The sequence below is a fragment of the Rhinatrema bivittatum genome, chromosome 8, assembly GCF_901001135.1.
Source record: "Rhinatrema bivittatum chromosome 8, aRhiBiv1.1, whole genome shotgun sequence".
NCBI classification, from domain to species: Eukaryota; Metazoa; Chordata; class Amphibia; order Gymnophiona; family Rhinatrematidae; genus Rhinatrema; species Rhinatrema bivittatum.
In genome coordinates this window covers 119128174-119152039 of record NC_042622.1, presented here as the reverse complement: position 1 = coordinate 119152039, position 23866 = coordinate 119128174, and the positions used below count along the sequence as shown (strand labels likewise).

The 23866-nt window shown below is 45.0% G+C and overlaps 1 protein-coding gene across 1 annotated transcript in view; it reads left to right on the top strand.

Annotated features, from left to right (window-relative positions):
- Positions 1-479: 479 nt before the first annotated feature.
- Positions 480-23866, top strand: part of LOC115097565 — a 96965-nt gene continuing 73578 nt past the window's right edge. Inside the window, exons 1-3 of the mRNA XM_029613502.1 lie at positions 480-924; positions 3626-3719; positions 3846-3981. The gene's annotated coding sequence lies outside the window, so the exon portion shown is untranslated. The remainder of the gene's footprint in view (positions 925-3625; positions 3720-3845; positions 3982-23866) is intronic.

Here is a 23866-nt window from a genome sequence, read left to right as displayed (position 1 = left end):
AAATTAAATGAAATAACCCTCCTCAATGAAAGTGAACGGACAGTGAACTACTTCATCCCAAAGAAACCACACCATGGGGAGAAATATTAGCACTGAATGGTCTTGATTTAATGACATGCTTTGCTAGGTCTCAAATGTGGTCCTATTTCAAGCAGCAGACCACCTCACCGGCCTGGATGATCACAGGGTTAAGCTCCGCCCCCAAGCCAACCAAACGGGCTCTACGAATTCTGCTTTTGCCCCCTGCCTGGAGTAGTTCTTATGCTCCTAGGACAAACAATGGGAAAAATGAGGACTACAACTTCGTGCATGCTATGGGGCAAAAGCAGGGCCAGATTAACCAATGTGAGCGAATAATCGCATCGCACGGCGGAGAAGAGTCTCACCCGGCCACTGACGCAATAGGTTTCGTAGACGTTCCTTTCGACCCGGCCCTCTTCCCTCGCGCATGCGTGCTGGGATACGTCATCCCCCTGACATGGGCCGGAGAAAACTCTTCCCTCCCACCCCCGCGTGCGCATCACGTTATTGTAGGACGACAGTCTCGCGATGCGCCCATTAACGGGATATTTCTCCCCAATGGAACCTGGGGAAGAACAGTCTCGGTTGGCGGTAGTAGTAGTGTGCTTCCTCTCCTCCCGTAGTGCAGTTTGAGCGAGCGGGGCGGATAGTAGGCCCCCTGGACCGTCAGTGCCCAGAGCATACAGCATCTCGAGATGGGAGGAAGGGAGCCTACGCTGATGCGGTTTCGGAAGATTAGGCCGGGTAACTGAGGATGGAAATTTTCCAGGGATGTTCTAGAGTTTGGAGATGCAATTGCTTTGCTGGGAGGCATGCTGACTATGGGTTGCTACCTTACTCTCTGGTGAACCCAACAACCTGGGCCGGCCCTGACCCTTCCACCTCGATCAACTGAGTACTTAGGTTTGTAGATCTGATTTTCTCAGGGCATTCAATAGGATTACCGGCACTACAACTTTCTGCATGGAATGGGACAAAACCAGGACTGAATTAGCCTGTTTGCCCGACCTGGGTGAGGTGGCCACCCCTCCTCTGATGCATGCTTTCTAATGGCATACAATGTCGCTAATGTATTTACTGGCAGTGATACGATTCTCCCCTTTGGGCTTCTGATGTGCATCCTTTAGCCAGGGACTGGAGTTGGAGTGATGCTTTTCTCTGGTGATGGAGTTCATCTGCGCTGAGTGGCATGCTGGCAAACTCCCCCTTTTAAAAGAAGACCGTTGTACATATTTTTAAAGAATATTACCGTATGATAAATGAACCCTGTAAATGCATATTATAAGAAGCTTTGGTTTTGGAATGTCAGTCTGTTAAAAAAAAGAAATCCATTTCATTTTTGAAATACTTCTTAATGTGATGATAGCAGCATTGCAGAGGCGAGAACTGGGGTGCTGATGCCACTGAACAAAATTTATGGCAGCATAAATATTTTTTTTCTTTGGCCAGCCTTTCCAAATGGTGCTCAAGATGACTTACTTGCATTATTAGAATTCAGGTATAATAAGTCCCTGTCCCACTGTCTGTCTTAAGTGAATACCTGAGGGAATATGAAGTGCTCCTTGTGCCTATGGACAAATCATTTTGTAAGTAGCAGCAGCTTTAAAAGTCAAGTTCCCATTGTTACAGTTTATAACCATAGCCTAACACAGCAGGAGGACAATTCCTGTCTGAGATCCTCCAGTCAGTCAGGTTTTCAGTATATCACTAATGAATATGCATGAGAGAGATTTCCATCCACACTTCTTCAGTTGCAGGCAAATATGTCTCGTGCAAATTCATTAGAGATCCTGAAAACCGGATTGGTTGGTGGCCCTCGAGGACCAGCATTCCCACTCTTGTCCTGAAGTGATTGTACCATTCATTTATAGGCATAGTTTTTAAAAATCGGTAGTCCTCCTTTAAGATGAATGTTGCTTATGATTATAATGTCTTCTCCCTCAAACATTTCCAGTTTTGTACATTTCAGTAAGAAGTTAACACTCCCCCCCCCCCCCTTTTTATTCTGCCCTCTCTTCTTCATGTGTCTCATGCATATTCATTATGGATATTCTGAAAATCAGACGAGTTAGATATACTTCCAGTATGGGGCTGGGAAACACTGTTCTAAATCAGGGCGGCAGTTTTTGTAAAGTAAAAGTGAATGTTGGGTTTTGTTTTGTTTTTTTAAATAGAATGGTTTGCTTAAAGCTTTCAGTGAGTATATATGTAAAAGTAATACAGTTACAAGGAATGTATTTATATACACAACCATTATGTCTAACAGTAGGAAAACAATTCTTTTAATTGCATCTGAGGGCCACAGCCAGGTCTGCTTTTCAGTATATCCACAATGAATATTCGTCATATTTGGTCTAAGAACACAGCTAATTTGCATAGCATGATTACTCTGAAAACTAATCCTGTTTGCAGAGCTTCGGGATTGGATTTCAGAATCCAGGGGTTCTTTTAACTTTTGAATTGGACTGTTTGTGTAAAGAAAAAGTAAAAAAAACAATTGTTAGATTTCAACTTTTCCTATATCACTCACTGCACCAAAACAAATAGTATCAGCAATGCCATTTTCTTGCACTTAATATTTCAAATATGCCACCTCCTGCACAGTCTTGTGACATCACCATGCATCATGGTATTTGAGATTCTTAAAGCAGAAAAATGGCTATCCTCCTGTCCTTTTCCATTATGCTCTTCATTTTTTTTTTTTTGTCAAATGAGGCATCAGAAATTTATCAACATATCATAGATATTGAAAACAAGGGAAAATGGTTTTTTGCTTGATTTTTTTTTTTTTTTTTTTAATGGGTCTTATGTTGTACTGTGTTCTGACTGTATTCCACATTAAGCCATTTTAAACCTTGGAAAGGCAGATCACTCTTAAATTACATCTTTTCTTTGATATGCATTACTTAATAAATCCTGCTTCTGATGTTCTTCCTATAACATTTACCAAAATATTAGATTTTTTTTGTTTATAGGTTAAATAAGTGTGGCAAGGCTTATTTCCTCTTGGTGTACAGAAGATGGCCAAATATCTAAGTACCATAGGTCCTCCTTTCCAACCTAGACCCTGGATTGTGGCTTTCTTGAAGTGAGCATGTGAGCCAGACCCTCCATTCCTGAGTCCCTTGTACTAATGGACTTAGCTATGTAAATCCATTGTGCCAACAGACTTTTAAGCATGCATTGGGACGGACATTGTCCTCTATATGTGTTCACTTTTAGTACTGCATAAAGAATGCATAGAAGAATATATTTTCTCATTCAAGAATTTCCTGAGAATTTGAGTAAAAAATGAGAAAATACTGATTTACTTCTTTTCCACTTAAGTATATTTCCCACTCATGTGGGATCTGCTGCTCTGTGACAGTAATAATCTGGCAGTATGGTTTTTATGGCTGGGTGCCATCTGACCCCAATTCCCACAGAAAGCAGTACTATAATGGGATTACATTCTGGCAGAGTTCAAATACTGATTTTATTGATACTGAATAATGCCCCAGTCTCAGCTGTGTAGGGCTGACTGCTGTCAATACTACATATTTTCTTTTTCTTTCTTAATGTCTTGTACCAATTATTAGTTCTTAAATGTTCTTTTTTTCCTCAGATGACTGACCCCATCAAATATTCCAAACTTGGAAATTATATCTTGAAGAACTTGGAGATGCTGGACCTTTGATTTTAGATTTAAAAGAATTAAGGTACTTTAATTGGTGATATATGTAATGGGTTAAACTGGGTTAATTAAAGATTTTCTGTCAAATTCAGGCTATGTAGATGGGTGGAAGGTGAAATTTATTCTTACCCATTAATTTCCTTTCCTTTAGTCCTAGCAGATTAGTCCATACAGATGGGATGCACCCTCCAGGCAGCAGATGGAGGCAGAAACAAAAATTCAAGAGCTGACTTCATACCCTATAAAAGGCCTGTTTCTTAGCATCCACTCAGATGAATCCAGAACAGGTGGGTTAATCACCTCTATCAGCAGATGGAGACAGAGCAAACTGACATAACAGGATATATATATATCCCTGCAGTGACATCAATCTGCCAGTATTCTCCGTCTCCAGCAGATGGTGGACGTGCATCTCCCTACTGGAGAAATAAGGAAAATAAATTTGCCCCACTCACCTACAGTGATACCAAAAGATCCCTCCCCCAGTTGTGAATTCCTGAGGTGATTTCTCTGGTTCCTCAGATGAGTGCCTTGGTCCAGTAGCTGGTTTTTCAGCCGGTGTGAACTTAACTGTTAAGCAGCTGAAAGGCAGCGAGTGCAGGAAGTTGAGTGTGGCGGTGACAGCAAATGCCCTCTCCCCCCCACAGCTAGAGACCATCTCCGTACTCAGCCAGGTAAGTTTAAAAAAAAAAAAAAAAAAAAGACAGAGAAGGAGGGGGTTTTTTTTTTGTTTGTTTTTGCAGTAGGGCTTCCTCCTTCCCCTGGTCTCCTTGCTCAGCACGCCGTTCCAATGTTCATCCTGCTCCGTGGGAGGTCGAGGGACGTGGGCAGCCTGGTGGGTTGAGTGGGCTCTGTAGGCTAGGCCCCGCTCTGAGGCTTTTTTGCTGCATGCTGCCTGGGGGGCCTCAATGTCATTGTGCTTGCTTTCTTTAGGCTGCCCTCTACAGGATTGCCGGTTTGGTGTATGTGTCTAGCTGTGCATCCAAGTTATGCGTCCAGATTTTGGACGCTTAGGCAGGCCTAGTATTCTATGCGTCCAAGTTAAGGGTGCCTTAGGTAACTGCCGTTTATCTGTGCGCACAAGTTGAATGCTGCTTTTCGCTTAATTTTTTACAGTGTCTATCTTACAGGCTGATAAAGTAAGGGCGCGTAAGAAAAAGTGCGGCAGTGCCGGGCACCCGCTCGTTTGCCGCGCGCACAGTCTGGATCACATACCACTCGATACAGTATTTAAATGGCATGCAAATGCAAAGCGCGTCCATGAAGCGCAATCCATTTTACTGTATAGAGCGCTATACAGTATACAGCGCCTATACAGTATCCTGGGTGCGCTGGTACCTGTCATTTCAAATGACATTTGAAATAACAGGTACCAGGAAGTGGATGGTTCTCCTACGCTCGGGCATTGGGGATTGCCAGTCCTCTCTCCCCGCCTCCCGAAGCAAGGCGCAGGGCGAAAATCGACTCGACATGTTATTAAAGCAAATAGAAATTGTAACAAAAGTAAACTTACTGCATGCTTCCAGCAGCCCCAGTCCTCTCTTACCCTCCACTGAGGCGCCCACCGCGGCTCCCCTGCCTCCCGGGGGCAGCCGGCGGCGAAAGCGACTTCCAGCAGCCCCGCCGGCAAAGGTGCATGAACGCATGTCCAATTTGAGCGCTCAAGCAGCGAAGGCGCATGAGCGCACGCTGTGACCTCTGACGTCCATCTGGGCGCTCACGGCGTGCGCTCATGCGCCTTCGCTGCTTGAGCACCCAAATTGGACGTGCGTTCATGCACCTTCGGAGGGGCTGCTGGAAGTCGCTTTCGCCACTGGCTGCCACCGGGAGGCAGGGGAGCCGCGGTGGGCGCCTCGGGAGGAGGGAAGAGAGGACTGGGGCTGCTGGAAGCATGCAGTAAGTTTACTTTTGTTACAATTTCTATTTGCTTTAATAACATGTCGAGTCGATTTTCGCCCTACGCCTTGCTTCAGGAGGGGGGGAGAGAGGACTGGCAATCCCCAATGCCCGAGCGTAGGAGAACCGGGCCACACCATGTTACTCGCTTGCTCCAACCCACCCACTTATTTGGCCGGAGCCTGCCTATTGCTGTCACATCCCTCTAACGTCAGGGTAGGCGGTAAATTAGCGGGTTAAAGACGCGGCAAAACAGTTGGTTAAAAAGGCAATAATCGGGCCACACGTTACTGTATGGGAGGGAATAGCTAATCCAATCATTTACATGTCATATACATGCCGCGGGCAGAAAGGGATACGCGTCGATTTTAAAGAAGCGGTAAAGATCCGTAAAAACGGATAGTGAATCGCGGGTTAGACTTACGCGGACAAATTGTGGGTAGAAAGCGGGTTAGAAACAGGGTAACCGCGGCCGCGCTTTACTGTATCGGCCTGTTAGCTAGGGATGCCTAGGTGTTGGATGCCTATAAAAATATAAATAAATGTTAGACACTAGCTTCCAGCTGCCAGTCAGCACACTGCCGGTCTAATGGCGCCTATATCTAAGAAACCTAAGTGCCTTTCTCTTTGCATATTCTGGCATCTCAACCTGGAGTGTCTGCTGACTTGTGCCAGCACTGTTTGGAGGCTCAGGGAGAATTATCGTCATCTGATTTCACTAAACCTGGTTCTTCCCAGCTGGATGTAGGTCTGGGTAAAGACTCTTCAAGTGCGGCACCTTATTTTGGAAATCCCCTAACTGATTCTTCAGTCAGGGAAGGCAGTTCAGTGAGTACCCCTCAGGTACCTGCTGGTCTGGAAATCTCTAGATTTTCATGGGTAGAATTTTTCTAGGGATTGCAATCCTTTTTTCAGGCACAGGCCTCAGCCCCGTCCAATGCTCCCAGGGAAAACTTGTAGGTGCAGACCTTGCCTGGACCTACAAATAAGCACCGGAGTACTCCTAGAGCGGCAGCAGAATTACCCGGATAGCATGGATGATGCCGATCCTCACTTGAGGATGGTGAAAGTCCTCCAGGATTAGAACTATATAAGACTATGCTATGGTTCTTCCATAAAGATTAACTGCCGGCCCTGAATTCCCAGATCTTGAAAATGCTGGGAGTACCTGGGACAGATTCCATGTCTGATCCAAAGAAAAATCCCATTTTGGTTTCTCTGCGTAAGGTCTCTTGTTTTTTCCCTGTGATGGAGGCCATTCAAGAACTGAGTGATCTTGAGTGGGGTACCCCAGATGCTAATTTCAAAGGTTGATTTTTGGAAGGCTTGTACCCTCTGGATCCAGTGATGAGAGAGCATTTAAGTTTTTCGAAAGTGGATGTACTTGTATGTGCAATCTCCAAGCGGATGACTAGCCCCGTGGAAGAAGGAGCGGCCTTGAAAGGATGTACATGATAGGCGGATTAAAACTATCATTAAACAGGCATTTGAAGCAGTGGCAATGACTTTGCAAATAGCTTCTTGGTGGCTCACTCGTTTACTTATCTCTCAAGAAATTGTTGACTCTGGTGAATTCCAGGGCAGTTATGGAGCCAGCGCCCGCCTTCTTGGCAGATGCAGGCTGTGATTTGGTCCACGCCTCAGCCAGAGAGGTGGCTTCGGTAGTAGCAGCCAGGCATCAGCTATGGCTGAAAAATTGGTCGGCTGATGCGACCTCCAAGGCTAACCTCACGAAACTGCCCTTTAAAGGCTTGCTTTTGTTTGGGAGCGAGTTGGAGAAACTGGCCAGTAAGTGGGGTGAAGTGTAAGTAGGGTTTATCGATTACGGAGGATAAGAAGCAGATGCCTCTCTCCTTTAGCATGAGAGGTTGTGCTATAGAGGATCCAAGCGGTTTTGACCCTATAGAAGAGCGACCTTTCAGAAAACTCGAACTTGTGGTAGGTCTCAGTTCTTTCGTCCCAGACAGCCCAGAAGGGGCGTGGGCTTGGTAGTGCATCTTCGCGAGCCTCCCAACAAAGGTTTCCTGATCCACCCCCGCGAGCAGGAAATTGGAAGATGCCTCTCTCTATTCTAACAGAGGTGGGTCGAGATCACATCGGATCAATGGGTCCTGGAGGTGATACGAGAAGGATATGCGCTAGAGTTTCGCAGTATTCCTTGGGACGTGTTCATGATCTCTCCCTGCCGATCCCCCCGTGTGAAGGTTCATACCATCATCAGTCTAGAAAAACCAGGAAATAAATAAATAAATAAAGAAGAAGCAGGCAGTGGAGGATTCATTGGCAGGGCTCCTCAGTCTAAGGGCTGTGATTCTGGTGCCCATGTCTCAAGAAAATATGGAGCGATATTCAATTTATTTCATTGTAACCAAGAAAAAAGGAACCTTTCGGCCCATCATGGATCTTAAGGGTGTCAACAGTCACCTGAGGGTGATGCATTTTCACATGGAAACCTTGCCCTCGATTAATGGCCATACAGTCAGGGGATTTCTGACCTCTTTGGACCTGTCTGAAGCGTATCTTTATATTCCCATTCAACTAGAGTATCGATGCTTTCTGTAGTTCACGGTTCTGGGATGCCATTATCAGTTTTGGGCACTGCCTTTTGGTCTGGCCACCGCTCCCAGAACCATATCCAAGGTAATGGTGGTAGATGCAGCAAAATTGAGAGAGGATGGAATCCTAGTATGCCCATATTTGGACAACTAGCTAGCTGATTTGAGCCAAGTCGCTGGAGCAGAGCCACCTGGTGATCTCCCTGTTGCAGGAATTTGGCTAGGTTGTGAACCTGATCAAGAGCAATCTTTAGCCTGCTCAATTGTTGGAATACTTTGGGGTTCAGTTTGACATGAAGCAGGACAAGGTTTTCCTGCTGGAAGCTCGTATTCAAATGTTGATGGCATAGATACGTCTACTGATGACCACTCTGTGCCCGACCTTATGGTCCTACCTGCAGGTACTTAGTTTAATGGCGGCAACCTTGGAAGTGGTTCCATGGGTGAGAGCGTATGTGTATCCTCTTCAATGCTCCCTGTTCTCTTTGTGGAACCCACAGGCTCTGGACTATTCGATTTGGCTCCAGCTACCGATGGAGGTCTTCTCAGACTGCAGTGGTGGCTGCAGTCATCATCTAAGGAGGGGAATTTCCCTAGCACCACGGACCAGCTAGTACTGACAACGGATGCAAGCCTCCATGGTTGGGGAGCTCACTGTAAGGAGCTGACAGTGCAAGGCTGCTGGGATATAGAAGAGTCGCTCTGGAACATAAATCGTTTGGAAGCCAGGGCAGTCCAGCTGGCATGTTTGCAGTTCAACAACAGGCTGCGGGGTTGAGTGGTCCGGATAATGTTGGACAACACAATGACTGTGGCTTACATAAATCGGCAGGGAGGCACCGAGAGCCAACAAGTGTTGCAGGAGATAGATCAACTTATGGAATAGGCCGAACTACATCACCAGATGATCTCAGCCTCGCATATAGCAGGAAAAGACAATGTAAGAGCAGACTTTCTCAGCAGGGAAAGTCTGGACCCAGGAGAATGGGTGCTATCAAACGAGGCATTTCAACTGATTCTGGATTGCTGGGGTCTCACATTTCTAGACATGCTGGCTACTTCTCACAGAACGAAAGTTCTGCGATTCTTCAGTCGCAGGAAATCTGAAGTCATTAGGGATAGATGCCTTAGTGTAGGAATGGCCAGAAGGCAAGTTGCTGTACGCCTTTCCTCCATAGCCCATGTTGGGCAGATTAGTCTGAAGGATCGAGTGCCACAGAGGGATGGTGCTCTTGGTTGCTCCATATTGGCCCAGGAGACCATGGTATGTGGATCTGCGGCGGTTCCTGGTGGAATCACCCTTTTGGCTTCCGGTGAACAGGGATCTGTTGCAGCAGGGTCCTATTCTTCATGAAGATACAACTCCCTTGAAAGGGCTCGCTTGCTGAAACATGGATACACTGCGGCAGTGATTTCCACCTTGCTAAGAGCTAGAAAGTTCTACACTTCCTTGGCCTATGTGCGGGTTTGGCGAGTGTTTGAGGCCTGGTGAGAGGAGCGAGGTATTCTTCCTTGTTTGGTCAAAATCCCGTGCATTTTGGAATTTTTGCAGGATGGCTTGAATAAAGGCTTGGTATTTAATTCTTTAAAGGTACAAGTAGCGGCTCTTGCTTGTTTCAGAAGTCTGGTGAATGGTGGAGCCTTGTTGGCTCATTCTGATGTAGCCCGTTTCCTGAAAGGAGTGAAACATCTTCGTTCTCCTTTGCGGTTCCTGGTGCCCTTATGGAGTCTTAATTTGATATTGGAATTCTTAGTGGGCCCTACATTTAGACCGATGTGTAACCTGAACTTGGGGTTATTGACTTTGAAAACTTTGTGGCAATTTGTTCTATGCGTAGGGTTTCAAACTGCAGACCTTGTCTTGCCGGGAGCCATTCCTCCGGGTGATTCCAGCTGCATACTGTTCCTTCTTTTCTACTAAAGGTGGTCACTGACTTTCACTTGAATCATTCCATCTCCCTGCCCTCTCTGGACAAAGAGAAAGTATGTAGAGGAGTATTGTCTGTTGCGACCCTTGGATGTCAAGAGACATATTGTCTGGTATGTGGAAGACTGATCACCTGTTTTTGTCCTTCACCGCGGTACTAGGCAGAGAGAGCTGGCCTCGCAGGCTACCATAGCTCGCTGGATTAAGGAGATAGTCATGGCTACATACATTGATGCTGGGAAGCCTTTATCTACTCAGGTCAGGGCTCATTCCACCAGAGCTCAAGCAGTGTCATGGGTGGAAATGAAATTGTTGTCTCCCATTAACATTTGCTGAGCTGTGACGTGGTCCTTGTCACGTACTTTTTCCAGGTATTATAGTCTGGATGGGAAAGCCCGGGAGGATGCAGCCTTTGCACATGTGGTTTTGACTGGACTGCAGGCAGTCTCCCGCCCTATTCTGGAGTAGCTTGGGTACATCCCACTTGTTCTAGATTCATCTGACTGGAGGCTAAGAAATGAGAAATTACTACTTACCTGATAATTTCCTTTTCTTTAGGATAGTCCGATGAATTCAACTTCCCTTCCTTGGCTGCCAGATAGTTGTATTATGGTCCTCCTCTATGGCTACATGTTACAGGGCTTACTGGAAAGGGTTCGTCCAGTTCCTAGGCTAGTGTTTATACATTCTTGTCTGAGCTCAGTGTTGCCTGTTGGCTGAGTATTGGAATTTTTATCTGTTTAATCAAGTTTTGCTAATCTGTCCTCAGTTGCTTTTGAAGACAATACTGGCAGGCTGATGTCAGTTTGCTCCATCTCCATCTGCTGGTAGAGGTGCATAACCTACTTGTTGTGGATTCATCTGATTGTCTTAAAGAAAAGGAAATTATCAGGTAAGTAGTAATTTCTCAGTGCTGCCTCAGTTCCTCAGTATGTTATGTTGCAGCTAGAAACCAGCTAGGAGCCATTGTTAATTCTGATTCCCAATTGCTATTATAACAAAATAACCTGTCATCACCAACATCTCCTTCTTTTTGGATAGTAGCCTTAAAACCTGAATACCAATTCCAAGTTCACAGACAGGACTGCTGTAATCTGCTGTCACACTTGCTGTTGGCTCTTCTGAGTGTAAGATTCTCCTGGAACTGCAAAGAGAGCAAACAAAAAAAGGACATTATTCCGCAAGAATAGTTTTCTTAGTCATACCACAAAGGTCAAGGACTGAGGATATGTTCGATGAGTTTCTTCTCCAACAGAAGAAACAGGCAGCGGTGATTACATGTGCATTATAAGATCAATTATGTGATACTGGAGGAGGGCGTTTGTCAAGATGCCCTTGAGTGGAAATTATATCTTGGAATAATGTGGAAAGCATTTCATGCAGGAGTTAGTAATTAATCAGCTGGGGATGAAGTCTGAACTACTTCCATTGAGGAGATAACTCGTCTCATGCAGTTGTCAGATATGTAATTTATAGCACATGAAGAGAATGATTTGATTCTACCTTCATGGAAATTTATGTGAAATAGACCAGTTTTTGAATCTCATCTAAGAAGAAACTCATCAAATGTAGCTTTTGAGATTGAAATTTTAAGAAAGGCAGTGTAGTATATGATATTAACAATAACATCTTGATTTTTTTTCCCCTTGAAGCCTTGTAGTGGTGAAACATATTAGATCCTGACGTCAGGAGTTCACTGATGAGAATTTAATCTTGTGTGAATGTGGTATGGTAAATTGGGATATCGTTGGTGGATTGTGGGAAATTACCTTTTTAATAGATGTGAGATGAGTGGTATGCATGAGATGGTGAGACTGCATCACTTTTATACTTTTATGAGGTCTTTTGTATATTGGGGCCATGTTAATTGGGGATTTTATATATATATTTTTTTTTTCCCATATAGATTCCTTTTTTTGGATAGTGTGTACATATAAATAGGTACATTTCACTATATGAAAACCTCCACACCAAAAAATGTTTTGCTTTTCTTTTTTAGCATAAACAGGTAACAGGCTAATTCCTCAGTGTTCGAGCAGGTCAGTCCCCAAGAGTGGGTTATGCACCTTTGCCAGCAGATTGAGACTGAGCAAAAGCTAACATTATGGCTATATAGCCCTACCCCAACGACAGCCCCCCAGTATTCTCTATCTCCAGCAGATGGTGGACATGCCTTGCCTTTCGGAGGATTGTCTGTGAGTTTAAAAAAAAAACAAAACAGGAAAGGAGATATCGGAAAGACTAGATGTCTATGTAGCATCACTTGTCTCCTGAGGTGATACCATGCAGTCCCTCCCTCAGAGTGCCTTCAGTCCGGTAGCCTTGACTGGTGTGGATCTAAATTCAAATTAGCGGTTGCAAGCTGAGAGATGCTCGGCGGTGAAGGCTTTAGCAATCTCCCCCCATAGCCAGGACCTGTTCCTGCTCTCAGCCAGGGAGGGCTGAGCTTAGGTAAAAAATTTTTACTTAAAAAAAAAACAAAAGGAAGAAAGCAGGAGTAGGGTCTGCAAAACTATCCAGAGGCCTACTATGCGGGGCCTAGCCAAATGGCTGTTCAACCCACCGTGCCTGCACTATCTCCTTATCTCTGGGAAATTCTGTAAGATAAGGAGATAGTGCAGGCACGGTGGGTTGAACAGCCATTTGGCTAGGCCCCGCATAGTAGGCCTCTGGGTAGTTTTGCACATTTATTCCTGCAGGCCGTTGGCGCGCGGCTGTGTGTGCATCCCTTCTCGTCTGTGCATTCAGTTTGGGCGTTGTTCCTTCTAGACGCACATCTTTGTCCAGCTTAGGTGTCCAGTTGGATGAATGGCCTAGGCGCATGTGCTTGGACAGGCTTATACATGCGAGTAATGTAGGCATGAGCCTTTATCGGTCTGCATGTTTATAGCCCATGGTGCCCACGGCGAAGAAGTCTAAGCGGCTATCTATTTGTGCTGCATGCCACATCATGGCCATTCAGCCGGAGCTTTCTTTAAGCCTGTGTCAACGCTACCTGGATTCTTGGGGAGATTTATCTCCTGATTTTGCCAGCGATGATCCATCTCCTCTGAGGGGGTGTCCTCTCCCTTGATTGATCCACAAGTCGAGTTCTCAGGGGCACTAGCTCTCAGTACGTCAGGTTCAGGCCTATGGGTCCTGGAATGAACCCAGCCTCCTTTTCCTGGGTAGAATTCTTCCAGGAATCGCAGATGTTTCTGCAGGACCAGTCTTCTGAATTGGGAGAGATCAAGTGCTGAGATCAAGCTCGAATGCAGGTGTATCATGATGATATCGATGATGAAAGGGGTGGCTCTCCTCCTCCCCACATTTGGAACCATATAGAACTCTTCTCCATTTCTTTCAGAGAGATGAGTTGCTGGGATTGATCTCTGAGACCTTGAAGACCCTTGGAGTGGCTGGGCCTGACTCCTTGGACACAGAGGAAGGATCATATTTTGGTTACCCTGCAGAAGGCTTCTTGTTTCTTTCTCCTCCTGGATGCAATCTAGGAGTTGATTGATCTGGAATGGAGTGCACCAGAGGCGTCTTTTAAAGGAGGGCAGGTTTTTGGCAAGTTTATACCCCGTGGATCCACAGGCCAGCGAGCAGTTGTGCTTCCCTAGGGTGGATGCCTTGGTTTATTTTGTCACAAAATGTACTACCATCCCAGTAGAGGGAAGTGTGGCACTGAAGGATACTGAAAATAGGAGGACTGAAGTCAGCCTTTGAGGCAGTGACAGTGAATTTGCAAATTGCTTCTTGTTACACCTTGGTAGCTCGGGCTACCTTGCGTCTTTGTCAAGAATCTGGTGGCACTGGGTCCAATCTTAGACCTATGGTAGAACTGGGGGCTGCCTCCTTGGCTGATGCGGGTTGTGACTTGGCACACACAGGTACCAGAGGAGCTGCTTGTTATCGCAGCTATCTTGTTATCTGTGACCAGTTGCACAGCTGTGGCTGCGCAACTGGTCACAGATATTATTTCAGAGTCCATTCTTACCAAACTGCCCTTCAAAGGCTTGCTTTTATTTGGCAGTAAATTGGAAAAAATGGCAAGTAAATCGTCATTGCCAGTTTCAGGCCTTGCCTTTCAGTCTAGCCACGGTGCCCCGGACCTTTTCTAAGGTCATGGTGGTAGTAGCAACAACCCTTCGCAAGGAGGGCGTTCTAGTTAATCCCTATCTCGATGACTGGTTGATTCAAGCTAAGCCAGTGGGAAATAGTCTTCCTGCTTCCCGTTGGTTGGCCAGATTCACCACCGAGCTAGGCTCAGTGGTGAATCTGGCCAAGAGCAGTTTGCAGCCGTCTCAGATCCTGGAGAATCTCAGGGTTTGATTGATGCAAGCCAGTGAAGAGTATTTCTGCCGGAGTCGCGGATCCACATGTTGATGCTGCGAATTTGATCTCTGCGGAAATCTGTTCGCCCGATTGTGTGGTCTTATCTACAGGTCCTGGGGTTGATGGCTTCTGCATTAGAAGCAGCCCCCCGGGTGAGGGCACATATGTACCTTCTTCAGCATGTGTTGCTTTCTCAGTGGAGTCTGTAGTCGCAGAACTATGTGATGAGGCTGCTTTTTCTGTTAGAAGTGAGATCCCAATTGGGCTGGTGGTTACACGCGGATCATCTCGGGAATGGAATTTCCTTGACAACACTGAATTGGTTGGTACTCACGACAGATGCGAACCTCCAGGGCTGGGGCGCTCACTGTCAGGAGTTGGTGGTGCAAGGGTGCTAGAATGCAGCAGAGTGGCAGTGAAACTTCAACAGACTGGAGGCACAAGTGGTTCGGTTGGCGTGTCTGTGGTTCGCCGAGCGGCTAGAGGCTCGGGTAGTCCGGATAATATCAGACAATGCGACAACGGTGGCTTACATCAATCATCATGATGGAACCAAGAGTCAATGTGTCGGAGGAGATAGATGTTCTCATGGTGAGGTCGGAGCAGCATCCCCTAATCATATTAGTCTCTCATGTTGCTGGAAAGGACAATATCGGAGCTGATTTCCTCAGCAGGAGAAACTTAGACCCAGGAAAATGGGAGTTGGCAGATGAGGACTTTAAGCTCCTGCTGAACTGCTGGGGCCTAAAGGATCTAGACCTGTTGGCAACCTTCAACAGTGCAAAGATTCCATGTTTCTTCAGTCTCGGGTGAGACCCAAAAGTGATGGGCATTGACACTCTTGTTGGGGCCTGGCCACGCGGTGCCCTTCTGTATGCGTTTCTGTCCTGGCCTTTGATAGGCAGGCTGGTCCAGAAGATTGCAAGTCAAACCAACACTGTGCTTTTAGTGATTCTGGATTGGGATTGAGGGCTGTGGTACGTCGATCTCCAGAGGCTTCTGGTGGGCAGTCCCCTCAGGCTACTGTTTTGGGTGGATCTGTTTTGTCAGGGGCCCATTCTGCACGAGGATGCTGGTCGATTCTATCTTACGGTTTGGCCACTGAAAGGGCTCTGTTGTTGAAGCAGGGTTTTTCACCTGCAGTAATTTTCATTCTTCTTCGGTTCGGAAAATTTCTACTTCTCTAGACTAGTTTGGAGGGTCTTTGAGGTCTGGTGTTCTGAGCGAGGTACTCAACCACTCAAGGTGGATATTCCTTTGATTTTAGAATTTTTATAGGATGGTTTGCTTAAGGGTTTGGCCCTGAACACCTTGAAGATTCAAGTTGCTTGTTATAGGGGGGGAGAGTTCATGACGGGCCTTTATCTTCCCATCCAGACATGTATCATTTCTTGCAGGGAATTATATATCTGCGCCCCTTCATTGTGGCTTCCAGTACCTCTGTGGGACCTTAACTTGGTCCTCACGTCTTTGGCAGGTCTGACTTATCAACCACTGCGTACTCTTTCCTTGCGGCTGCTTACCTTGAAGACAGTTTTTCTGGTGGCAATCTGTTAGGCATGTTGGGTCTCTGAGCTGCAGGATCTTTCCTGCTGTGAGCCTTTTCTCAGTATGACTCCGGGTATGGTTCAACTTTGGAATGTGCCCTCCTTTTTGCCCAAAGTGGTTTCGGAATTTCATTTGAATGATCCATTTGCCTGCCTTGGACAGGACAGAGGTGAAGCTAAGTAAGGTCTTTTGCGTTATTTGGACATCAAATGCTATTTACTGCAGTACTTGGAAATGACTAAGGCTTTTCGGAAGTCTGATCACCTGTTTGTGCTCCATGGTGGATGTAAGCACTGAGAGGAGAGGATCACCTTGCTGGTGGCTGAAAGGAATCAGTAAGTTTTTGCTTGGGACATTGTCTTTTTCAAAAGTATTGGGGCAAAATTAACTATTTGGGAATATTATTTAGTGTGTTTGTGCTTTTAATAGTCAGTAAAGCAGTGAATAAACAAGTTAGACTGTATTTTTAAATGGTCAGTCTGTAAGGCAACTAGTAAGCAGAACTGAGTGTTTGTATTTAAAAAAAAAAAAAAAAGTAGCCAGAAGCTAGAAATAAGCTAGGAGCAGTGTATACCTAAGTAAAAAGGTTGAAAAGTTCAGCACTCACCTTGGGAAAAGTGTTAGGATAGTGTGATTTGGTTTGATTAGGTACCAACATTTGTTAATCAAGAGAGCAGTGAGTCATTCTGGCTGACTAACTGAAGTTAGACTGTTTGGATTTCCCAACCCTCCCCTAGCTCATCCTTTAATTTATAGGCAGGTGCCACTTTCACCAAAAAAAACAAAACAACAAAAACTTTATTGAGAGTTTGATCAGTCCCTAGTAGGCCACTACCAGACATATAGTGAATTCACTAATACATTTAAAAGACGTTAATTAGACACATTCCTATTCTCATAGCTACCTAAAACTTAACTAGGAACTGAACAAAATTGAGATGAAGGCAGCAGCCCAGAAGCAAGAGGGGGGCTTCCCAGTCTTTTGCATCGAGTGTCACATGTATGATTTTTTACCCGCCGGTGAGAAGTTGTAAATGTCCATTCGATGCAAAGAGCTCCTGGCTCTCAGAGAACGAGACTGGAGTGGCAGACCTGGAGGAGCTGAGGCAGAGAGGTATATAGATGAGGCTTTCAGGGACATAGTAGCCAAGTCCCAACTTCAGACTGGCAGCCCTGGTGCTGCCTTGGAGGAAGAAGGTCTCATGATTGGAGGACATCAACCTGATGCAGCAGGAAAGGATCCTGTAGCAAGGACCTGCACTCCAGGTGATGCATTGTCCTTTCGCATCGAGGATATCTCCAAGGCCTACTGCCCAGAAGGGAAGGGTTAGATCGGCCGTCATAGTTGGTGATTCGATTATTAGGAATGTAGATAGCTTGGTGGCTGGTGGGCGTGAGGATTTCCTGGTAACGTGCCTACCTGGTGCGAAGGTGGCGGATCTCATGCGTCACCTAATTAGGATTTTAGACAGTGCTGGGGAGGAGCCGGCTGTCGTGGTACATGTGGGTACCAACGACATAGGAAAATGTGGGAGGGAGGTTCTGGAAGCCAAATTTAGGCTCTTAGGTAGAAAGCTTAAATCCAGAACCTCCAGGGTAGCATTCTCTGAAATGCTCCCTGTTCCACGTGCAGCTCACCAGAGGCAGGCAGAGCTCCGGAGTCTCAATGCGTGGATGTGACGATGGTGCAAGGAAGAGGGATTCAGTTTTGTTAGGAACTGGAGAACCTTTTGGGGAAGGGGGAGTCTCTTCCGAAGGGATGGGCTCCACCTTAACCAGGGTGGAACCAGACTGCTGGCGCTAACCTTTAAAAAGGAGAGCAGCTTTTAAACTAGAACAAAGGGGAAAGCAGACAGTCGCTCAGCAACGCATGGTTCGGAGAGAGGTATCTTCAAAGGATACTAATGATGCATTAGAACTAGGGCATCCCGACAGTGAGGTTCCAATAATAAGAAAAGTAGTCCAAGTGCCTGTAACTAAAAACTCACCTGAGCTAAAAAATTCTAACTTATCCCTATCAATTAAAAAGCAGAATGAAAATACAAACAAAAAACAAACTTTGAAATGTTTGTATGCTAATGCCAGAAGCCTAAGAAGTAAGATGGGAGAATTAGAATGAATGATGACAGACTTAATTGGCATCTCAGAGACATGGTGGAAGGAGGACAACCAATGGGACAGTGCTATACCGGGGTCCAAATTATATCGCAATGACAGAGAGGAGCACCTGGGAGGCGGTGTGGCGCTTTATATCCGGGATGGCATAGAGTCCAACAGGATAAACATCCTGCATGAGACTAAATGCAAAATTGAATCTTTATGGGTAGAAATCCCTTGTGTGTCGGGGAAGACTATAGTGATAGGAGTATACTACCGTCCACCTGGTCAAGATGGTGAGACGGACAGTGAAATGCTAAGAGAAATTAGGGAAGCTAACCAAATTGGTAGTGCGGTAATAATGGGAGACTTCAATTACCAAAATCAAGAAGAAGCACAATCCTTGCACATTTGCAAGTACTAGACAACACTGGTGCAAGAAGAATCTTACTACCACCAACAGTTTCAGTAAATACTATTTTATTCTAAACGTATTCAGTGTATCAGAATTTTTGTATTGGCAACTCCGTAGTTCATAGTAGTGAGTTATAGCAGTCCCCCGACACGGTCCCGTGTTTCGCTATGGCTGCATCGGGAGGGACCAAAACAATTTATAATCTGCAATACAAGGCAAATATAAATAAATAAAAAAATGGTGGAACAAATGGCTACTCAAGCATTACAACTTACAGTTCACATACCTTTGACAACAGTAACCGGAGCGCGAGCGCCCTCACAGGTGACAGTCATTTAAAGGGGAAGAAAGGCGCGAAAAACGGCTGGTCTCGCAAGAGCTGTCTAACCCAATTACCAAGAAGCGGATCCATTCACTCAGTCAGTCAAAAAGATACCATTCAATATCTTTATTAAGTCCTTTAGGGGAAACAGCGTCAAGCGTAAAAATCCATCTCTGTTCCCTCCGACCAAGAATCTCAGGGAAATCACTTCCCCGAGATGGGCGATGAACCACCTCTATCACTGTGAAGGAGGAAGGAGAGATCAGAGATGGTGTGGCCGAAGTGGGACCAGTGAATCCGCTTCTTGGTAATTGGGTTAGACAGCTCTCGCGAGACCAGCCGTTTTTCGCACCTTTCTTCCCCTTTAAATGACTGTCACCTGTGAGGGTGCTCGCGCTCCGGTTACTGTTGTCAAAGGTATGTGAACTGTAAGTTGTAATGCTTGAGTAGCCATTTGTTCCACCATTTATTTATTTATATTTGCCTTGTATTGCAGATTATAAATTGTTTTGGTCCCTCCCGATACAGCCATAGCAAAACACGGGACCATGTCGGGGGACTGCTATAACTCACTACTATGAACTACGGAGTTGCCAATACAAAAATTCTGATACACTGAATACGTTTAGAATAAAATAGTATTTACTGAAACTGTTGGTGGTAGTAAGATTCTTCTTGCACCATTGTTGTCTAAGACTTCAATTACCCCAATATTGACTGGGTAAATGTATCATCGGGACACGCTAGAGAGATAACGTTCCTGGATGGAATAAATGATAGCTTTATGGAGCAATTGGTTCAGGAACCGACGAGAGAGGGAGCAATTTTAGATCTAATTCTCAGTGGAGCACAGGATTTGGTGAGAGAAGTAACAGTGGTGGGGCTGCTTGGCAATAGTGATCATAATATGATCACATTTGAATTAATGACTGGAAGAGGAACAGTATGCAAATCCACGGCTCTCGTGCTAAAGTTTCAAAAGGGAAACTTTGATAAAATGAGAAACATTGTTAGAAAAAAACTGACAGGAGCAGCTACAAAAGTAAAAAGTGTGCAAGAGGTGTGGTCATTGTTAAAAAAAAAAAATACCATTCTAGAAGCACAGTCCAGATGTATTCCACACATTAAGAAAGGTGGAAAGAAGGCAAAACAATTACCAGCATGGTTAAAAGGGGAGGTGAAAGAAGCTATTTTAGCCAAAAGATCTTCATTCAAAAATTGGATGAAGGATCCAACAGAAGAAAATAGGAAAATGCATAAATGTTGGCAAGTTAAATGTAAGACATTGATAAGACAGGCTAAGAGAGAATTTGAAAAGAAGTTGGCCGTAGAGGTAAAAACTTTTAAAAATATATCCGAAGCAGAAAGCCTGTGAGGGAGTCAGTTGGACTGTTAGAGGATCGAGGGGTTAAAGGGGCAGTTAAGAAAACATAAGAAAATGCCATACTGGGTCAGACCAAGGGTCCATCAAGCCCAGCATCCTGTTTCCAACAGTGACCAATCCAGGCCATAAGAACCTGGCAAGTACCCAAAAGCTAAGTCTAAGTGAACTTAATAGCAGGTAATAGACTTCTCCTCCAAGAACTTATCCAATCTTTTTTAAACCCAGCTATACTAACTGCACTAACCACATCCTCTGGCAACAAATTCCAGAGTTTAATTGTGCGTTGAGTAAAAAAGAACTTTCTCAGATTAGTTTTAAATGTGCCCCATGCTAACTTCATGGAGTGCCCCCTAGTCTTTCTACTATCCGAAAGAGTAAATAACCGATTCACATCTACCCGTTCTAGACCTCTCATGATTTTAAATACCTCTATCATATCCCCCCTCAGTCGCCTCTTCTCCAAGCTGAAAAGTCCTAACCTCTTTAGTCTTTCCTCAGAGGGGAGTTCTTCCATTCCCCTTATCATTTTGGTAGCCCTTCTCTGTACCTTCTCCATCACAATTATATCTTTTTTGAGATGCGGCGACCAGAATTGTACACAGTATTCAAGGTGCGGTCTCACCATGGAGCGATACAGAGGCATTATGACATTTTCCGTTTTATTCACCATTCCCTTTCTAATAATTCCCAACATTCTGTTTGCTTTTTTGACTGCCGCAGCACACTGTACCGACAATTTCAATGTGTTATCCACTATGACACCTAGATCTCTTTCTTGGGTTGTAGCACCTAATATGGAACCCAACATTGTGTAATTATAGCATGGGTTATTTTTCCCTATATGCATCACCTTCCACTTATCCACATTAAATTTCATCTGCCATTTGGATGCCCAATTTTCCAGTCTCACAAGGTCTTCCTGCAATTTAGAGAAGGTAAGGCCATCATGGAAAGATTAAATGATGTCTTTGCTTCGTTGTTTACTGTTGAGGATGTTGGGGAGGTACCCGTACTGGAGAAGGTTTTCACGGGTAATGATTCAGATGGACTGAATCAAATCACGGTGAACCTAGAAGATGTGGTAGACCTGATTGACAAACTGAAGAGTAGTAAATCACCTGGACCGGATGGTATACACCCCAGAGTTCTGAAGGAACTGAAAAATGAAATTTCAGACCTATTAGTAAAAATTTGTAACCTATCATTAAAATCATCCATTGTACCTGAAGACTGGAGGATAGCTAATGTAACCCCAATATTTAAAAAGGGCTCTATGGGCGATCCAGGAAACTACAGACCGGTTAGCCTGACTTCAGTGCCAGGAAAAATAGTGGAAAGTGTTCTAAACATCAAAATCACAGAACATATAGAAAGACATGGTTTAATGGAACAAAGTCAGCATGGCTTTACCCAAGGCAAGTCTTGCCTCACAAATCTGCTTCACTTTTTTGAAGGCGTTAATAAACACGTGGATAAAGGTGAACCAGTAGATGTAGTATACTTGGATTTTCAGAAGGCATTTGACAAAGTTCCTCATGAGAGGCTTCTAGGAAAAGTAAAAAGTCATGGGATAGGTGGCGATGTCCTTTCGTGGATTGCAAACTGGCTAAAAGACAGGAAACAGAATAGGATTAAATGGACAATTTTCTCAGTGGAAGGAAGTGCCTCAGGGATCTGTATTGGGACCCTTACTTTTCAATATATTTATAGATGATCTGGAAAGAAATACGATGAGTGAGATAATCAAATCTGCAGATGATACAAAATTGTTCAGAGTAGTTAAATCACAAGCAGATTGTGATAAATTGCAGGAAGACCTGTGAGACTGGAAAATTGGCAGATGAAATTTAATGTGGATAAGTACAAGGTGATGCATATAGGGAAAAATAACCCATGCTATAGTTACACAATGTTAGGTTCTATATTAGGTGCTACAACCTAAGAAAGAGATCTAGGCATCATAGTGGATAGCACATTGAAATCGTCGGTTCAGTGTGCTGCGTTAGTCAAAAAAGCAAACAGAATGTTGGGAATTATTAGAAAGGGAATGGTGAATAAAACGGAAAATGTCATAATGCCTCTGTATCGCTCCATGATGTGACCGCACCTTGAATACTGTGTACAATTCTGGTCACCGCATCTCTAAAAAGATATAATTGCGATAGAGAAGGTACAGAAAAGGGCTACCAAAATAAGGGGAATGGAACAGCTCCCCTATGAGGAAAGACTAAAGATGTTAGGACTTTTCAGCTTGGAGAAGAGACGGCTGAGGGGGGGATATGATAGAGGTGTTTAAAATCATGAGAGGTCTAGAACGGGTAGATGTGAATCTGTTATTCCCTGTACGTACCTGGATCAGTCCAGACCCTGGGTTATGTCACCAATCCAGCAGAGGGAGGCAGAGAAAACATTCTAATGACTCTGACGTATATCCTGGAGCACCACCTGCAGTCAATCAGTATTTCTCTGTCTCCCAGCAGAGGTGGACGTTCCTAACCCCTGCAGTCTGTGGTAGTTTATTTTTTAGTCAGGTAGTTTAGGAGTTCATTTTTTGTAGACTTTCTTTTTCTTTTGAAGAGAGCCTGTTCTTTTCATTTAAGTTATTTAAAAAAAAAAAAAAAAGTTTTTATTTTTCTTCACAGCAGTTTCACTGCCTCCCGGGAGGATGCCATGTCCTGGGAGGACTATCCCTCCTGGTTTTTGAGGCTGCCGGAGTTGGGGAGGTTTTGAACCCAGCAACCACTCCTGGAAGGGGTGATACTGGGGGGCCTGGCTCACTCACCCTACTCCGAGCAGCTCCTGGAGGCCGCGGCGTTTGTCAGGTTAAAAATAAAAATAATTCTTCACAGCTGAATCGTTGTTTACTTACCTTTTGGTGTTCGGTGGGCCCGTGCCTTTGTTTTTTGCCAGGGTTTCTTTTAGTTTTTTAGTTTATTTCATACTTTTTATTTCGCGCCGTTTTTTCTTTATAATGCCGCGAGGCACAGCCTGCCGCGCTTGTGGAGATGCGTGCGCTTTTCTCCAGGGAGAGTCTCTGTTCATCCTGTCTCCCCGGGGGGGAAGGCCCATCAAGTTTGCCGATAACAAAAGGGACTCAGCCACTTCACGCGGCCCCAAAACCTCGGCCCAGCTGCTCTCCTGACCTGGACTCATTTCGCTGCAGTGCTGGAACTGAGGCACTCCTATCTACTCTGAGGGTGGCGACACAACAAGCTGTTCAGGGTGCTTTTGACCTACCTACGCTGTCGCCGCAGCCGGCGGTCCCTGGGAGGGACAAGCCACGCGAAACAGGGCCATATTTATCGGCTGAAAGCCTGGAGGAGATTTCAGGTTCTTCCTCTTCTTCTGCCTTTTCAGGGGATTTTCTTCGTTTTCTTCGCAAAGCTTACAAATCTAAGAAATTTCATAAGGGACATAAGAGTCTCTCATCAGAACAGAGGTTAAAGCCAGTTCCTCTAAAAGGGCTAGTTCCACAGATTTAGGAGTGGGGTCAGCTCCGAAGCGCCCCTTCGTCCAGGTCCGGATCAGACAATTTTTTCTTCTTCAGATGATTCTGAGCATGGCTCTTTACCTATCCCGGACAAGTCCTTGCGGGAGAGGGATTTAAATGAAGACCCTGCTTTGAGTATTAGTTCAGACCCTCATGTTGCGGATGGGGATGACCCCAAAGTAGTCCACCTGTTTAGAAGAGAGGAACTTAGTCCCTTA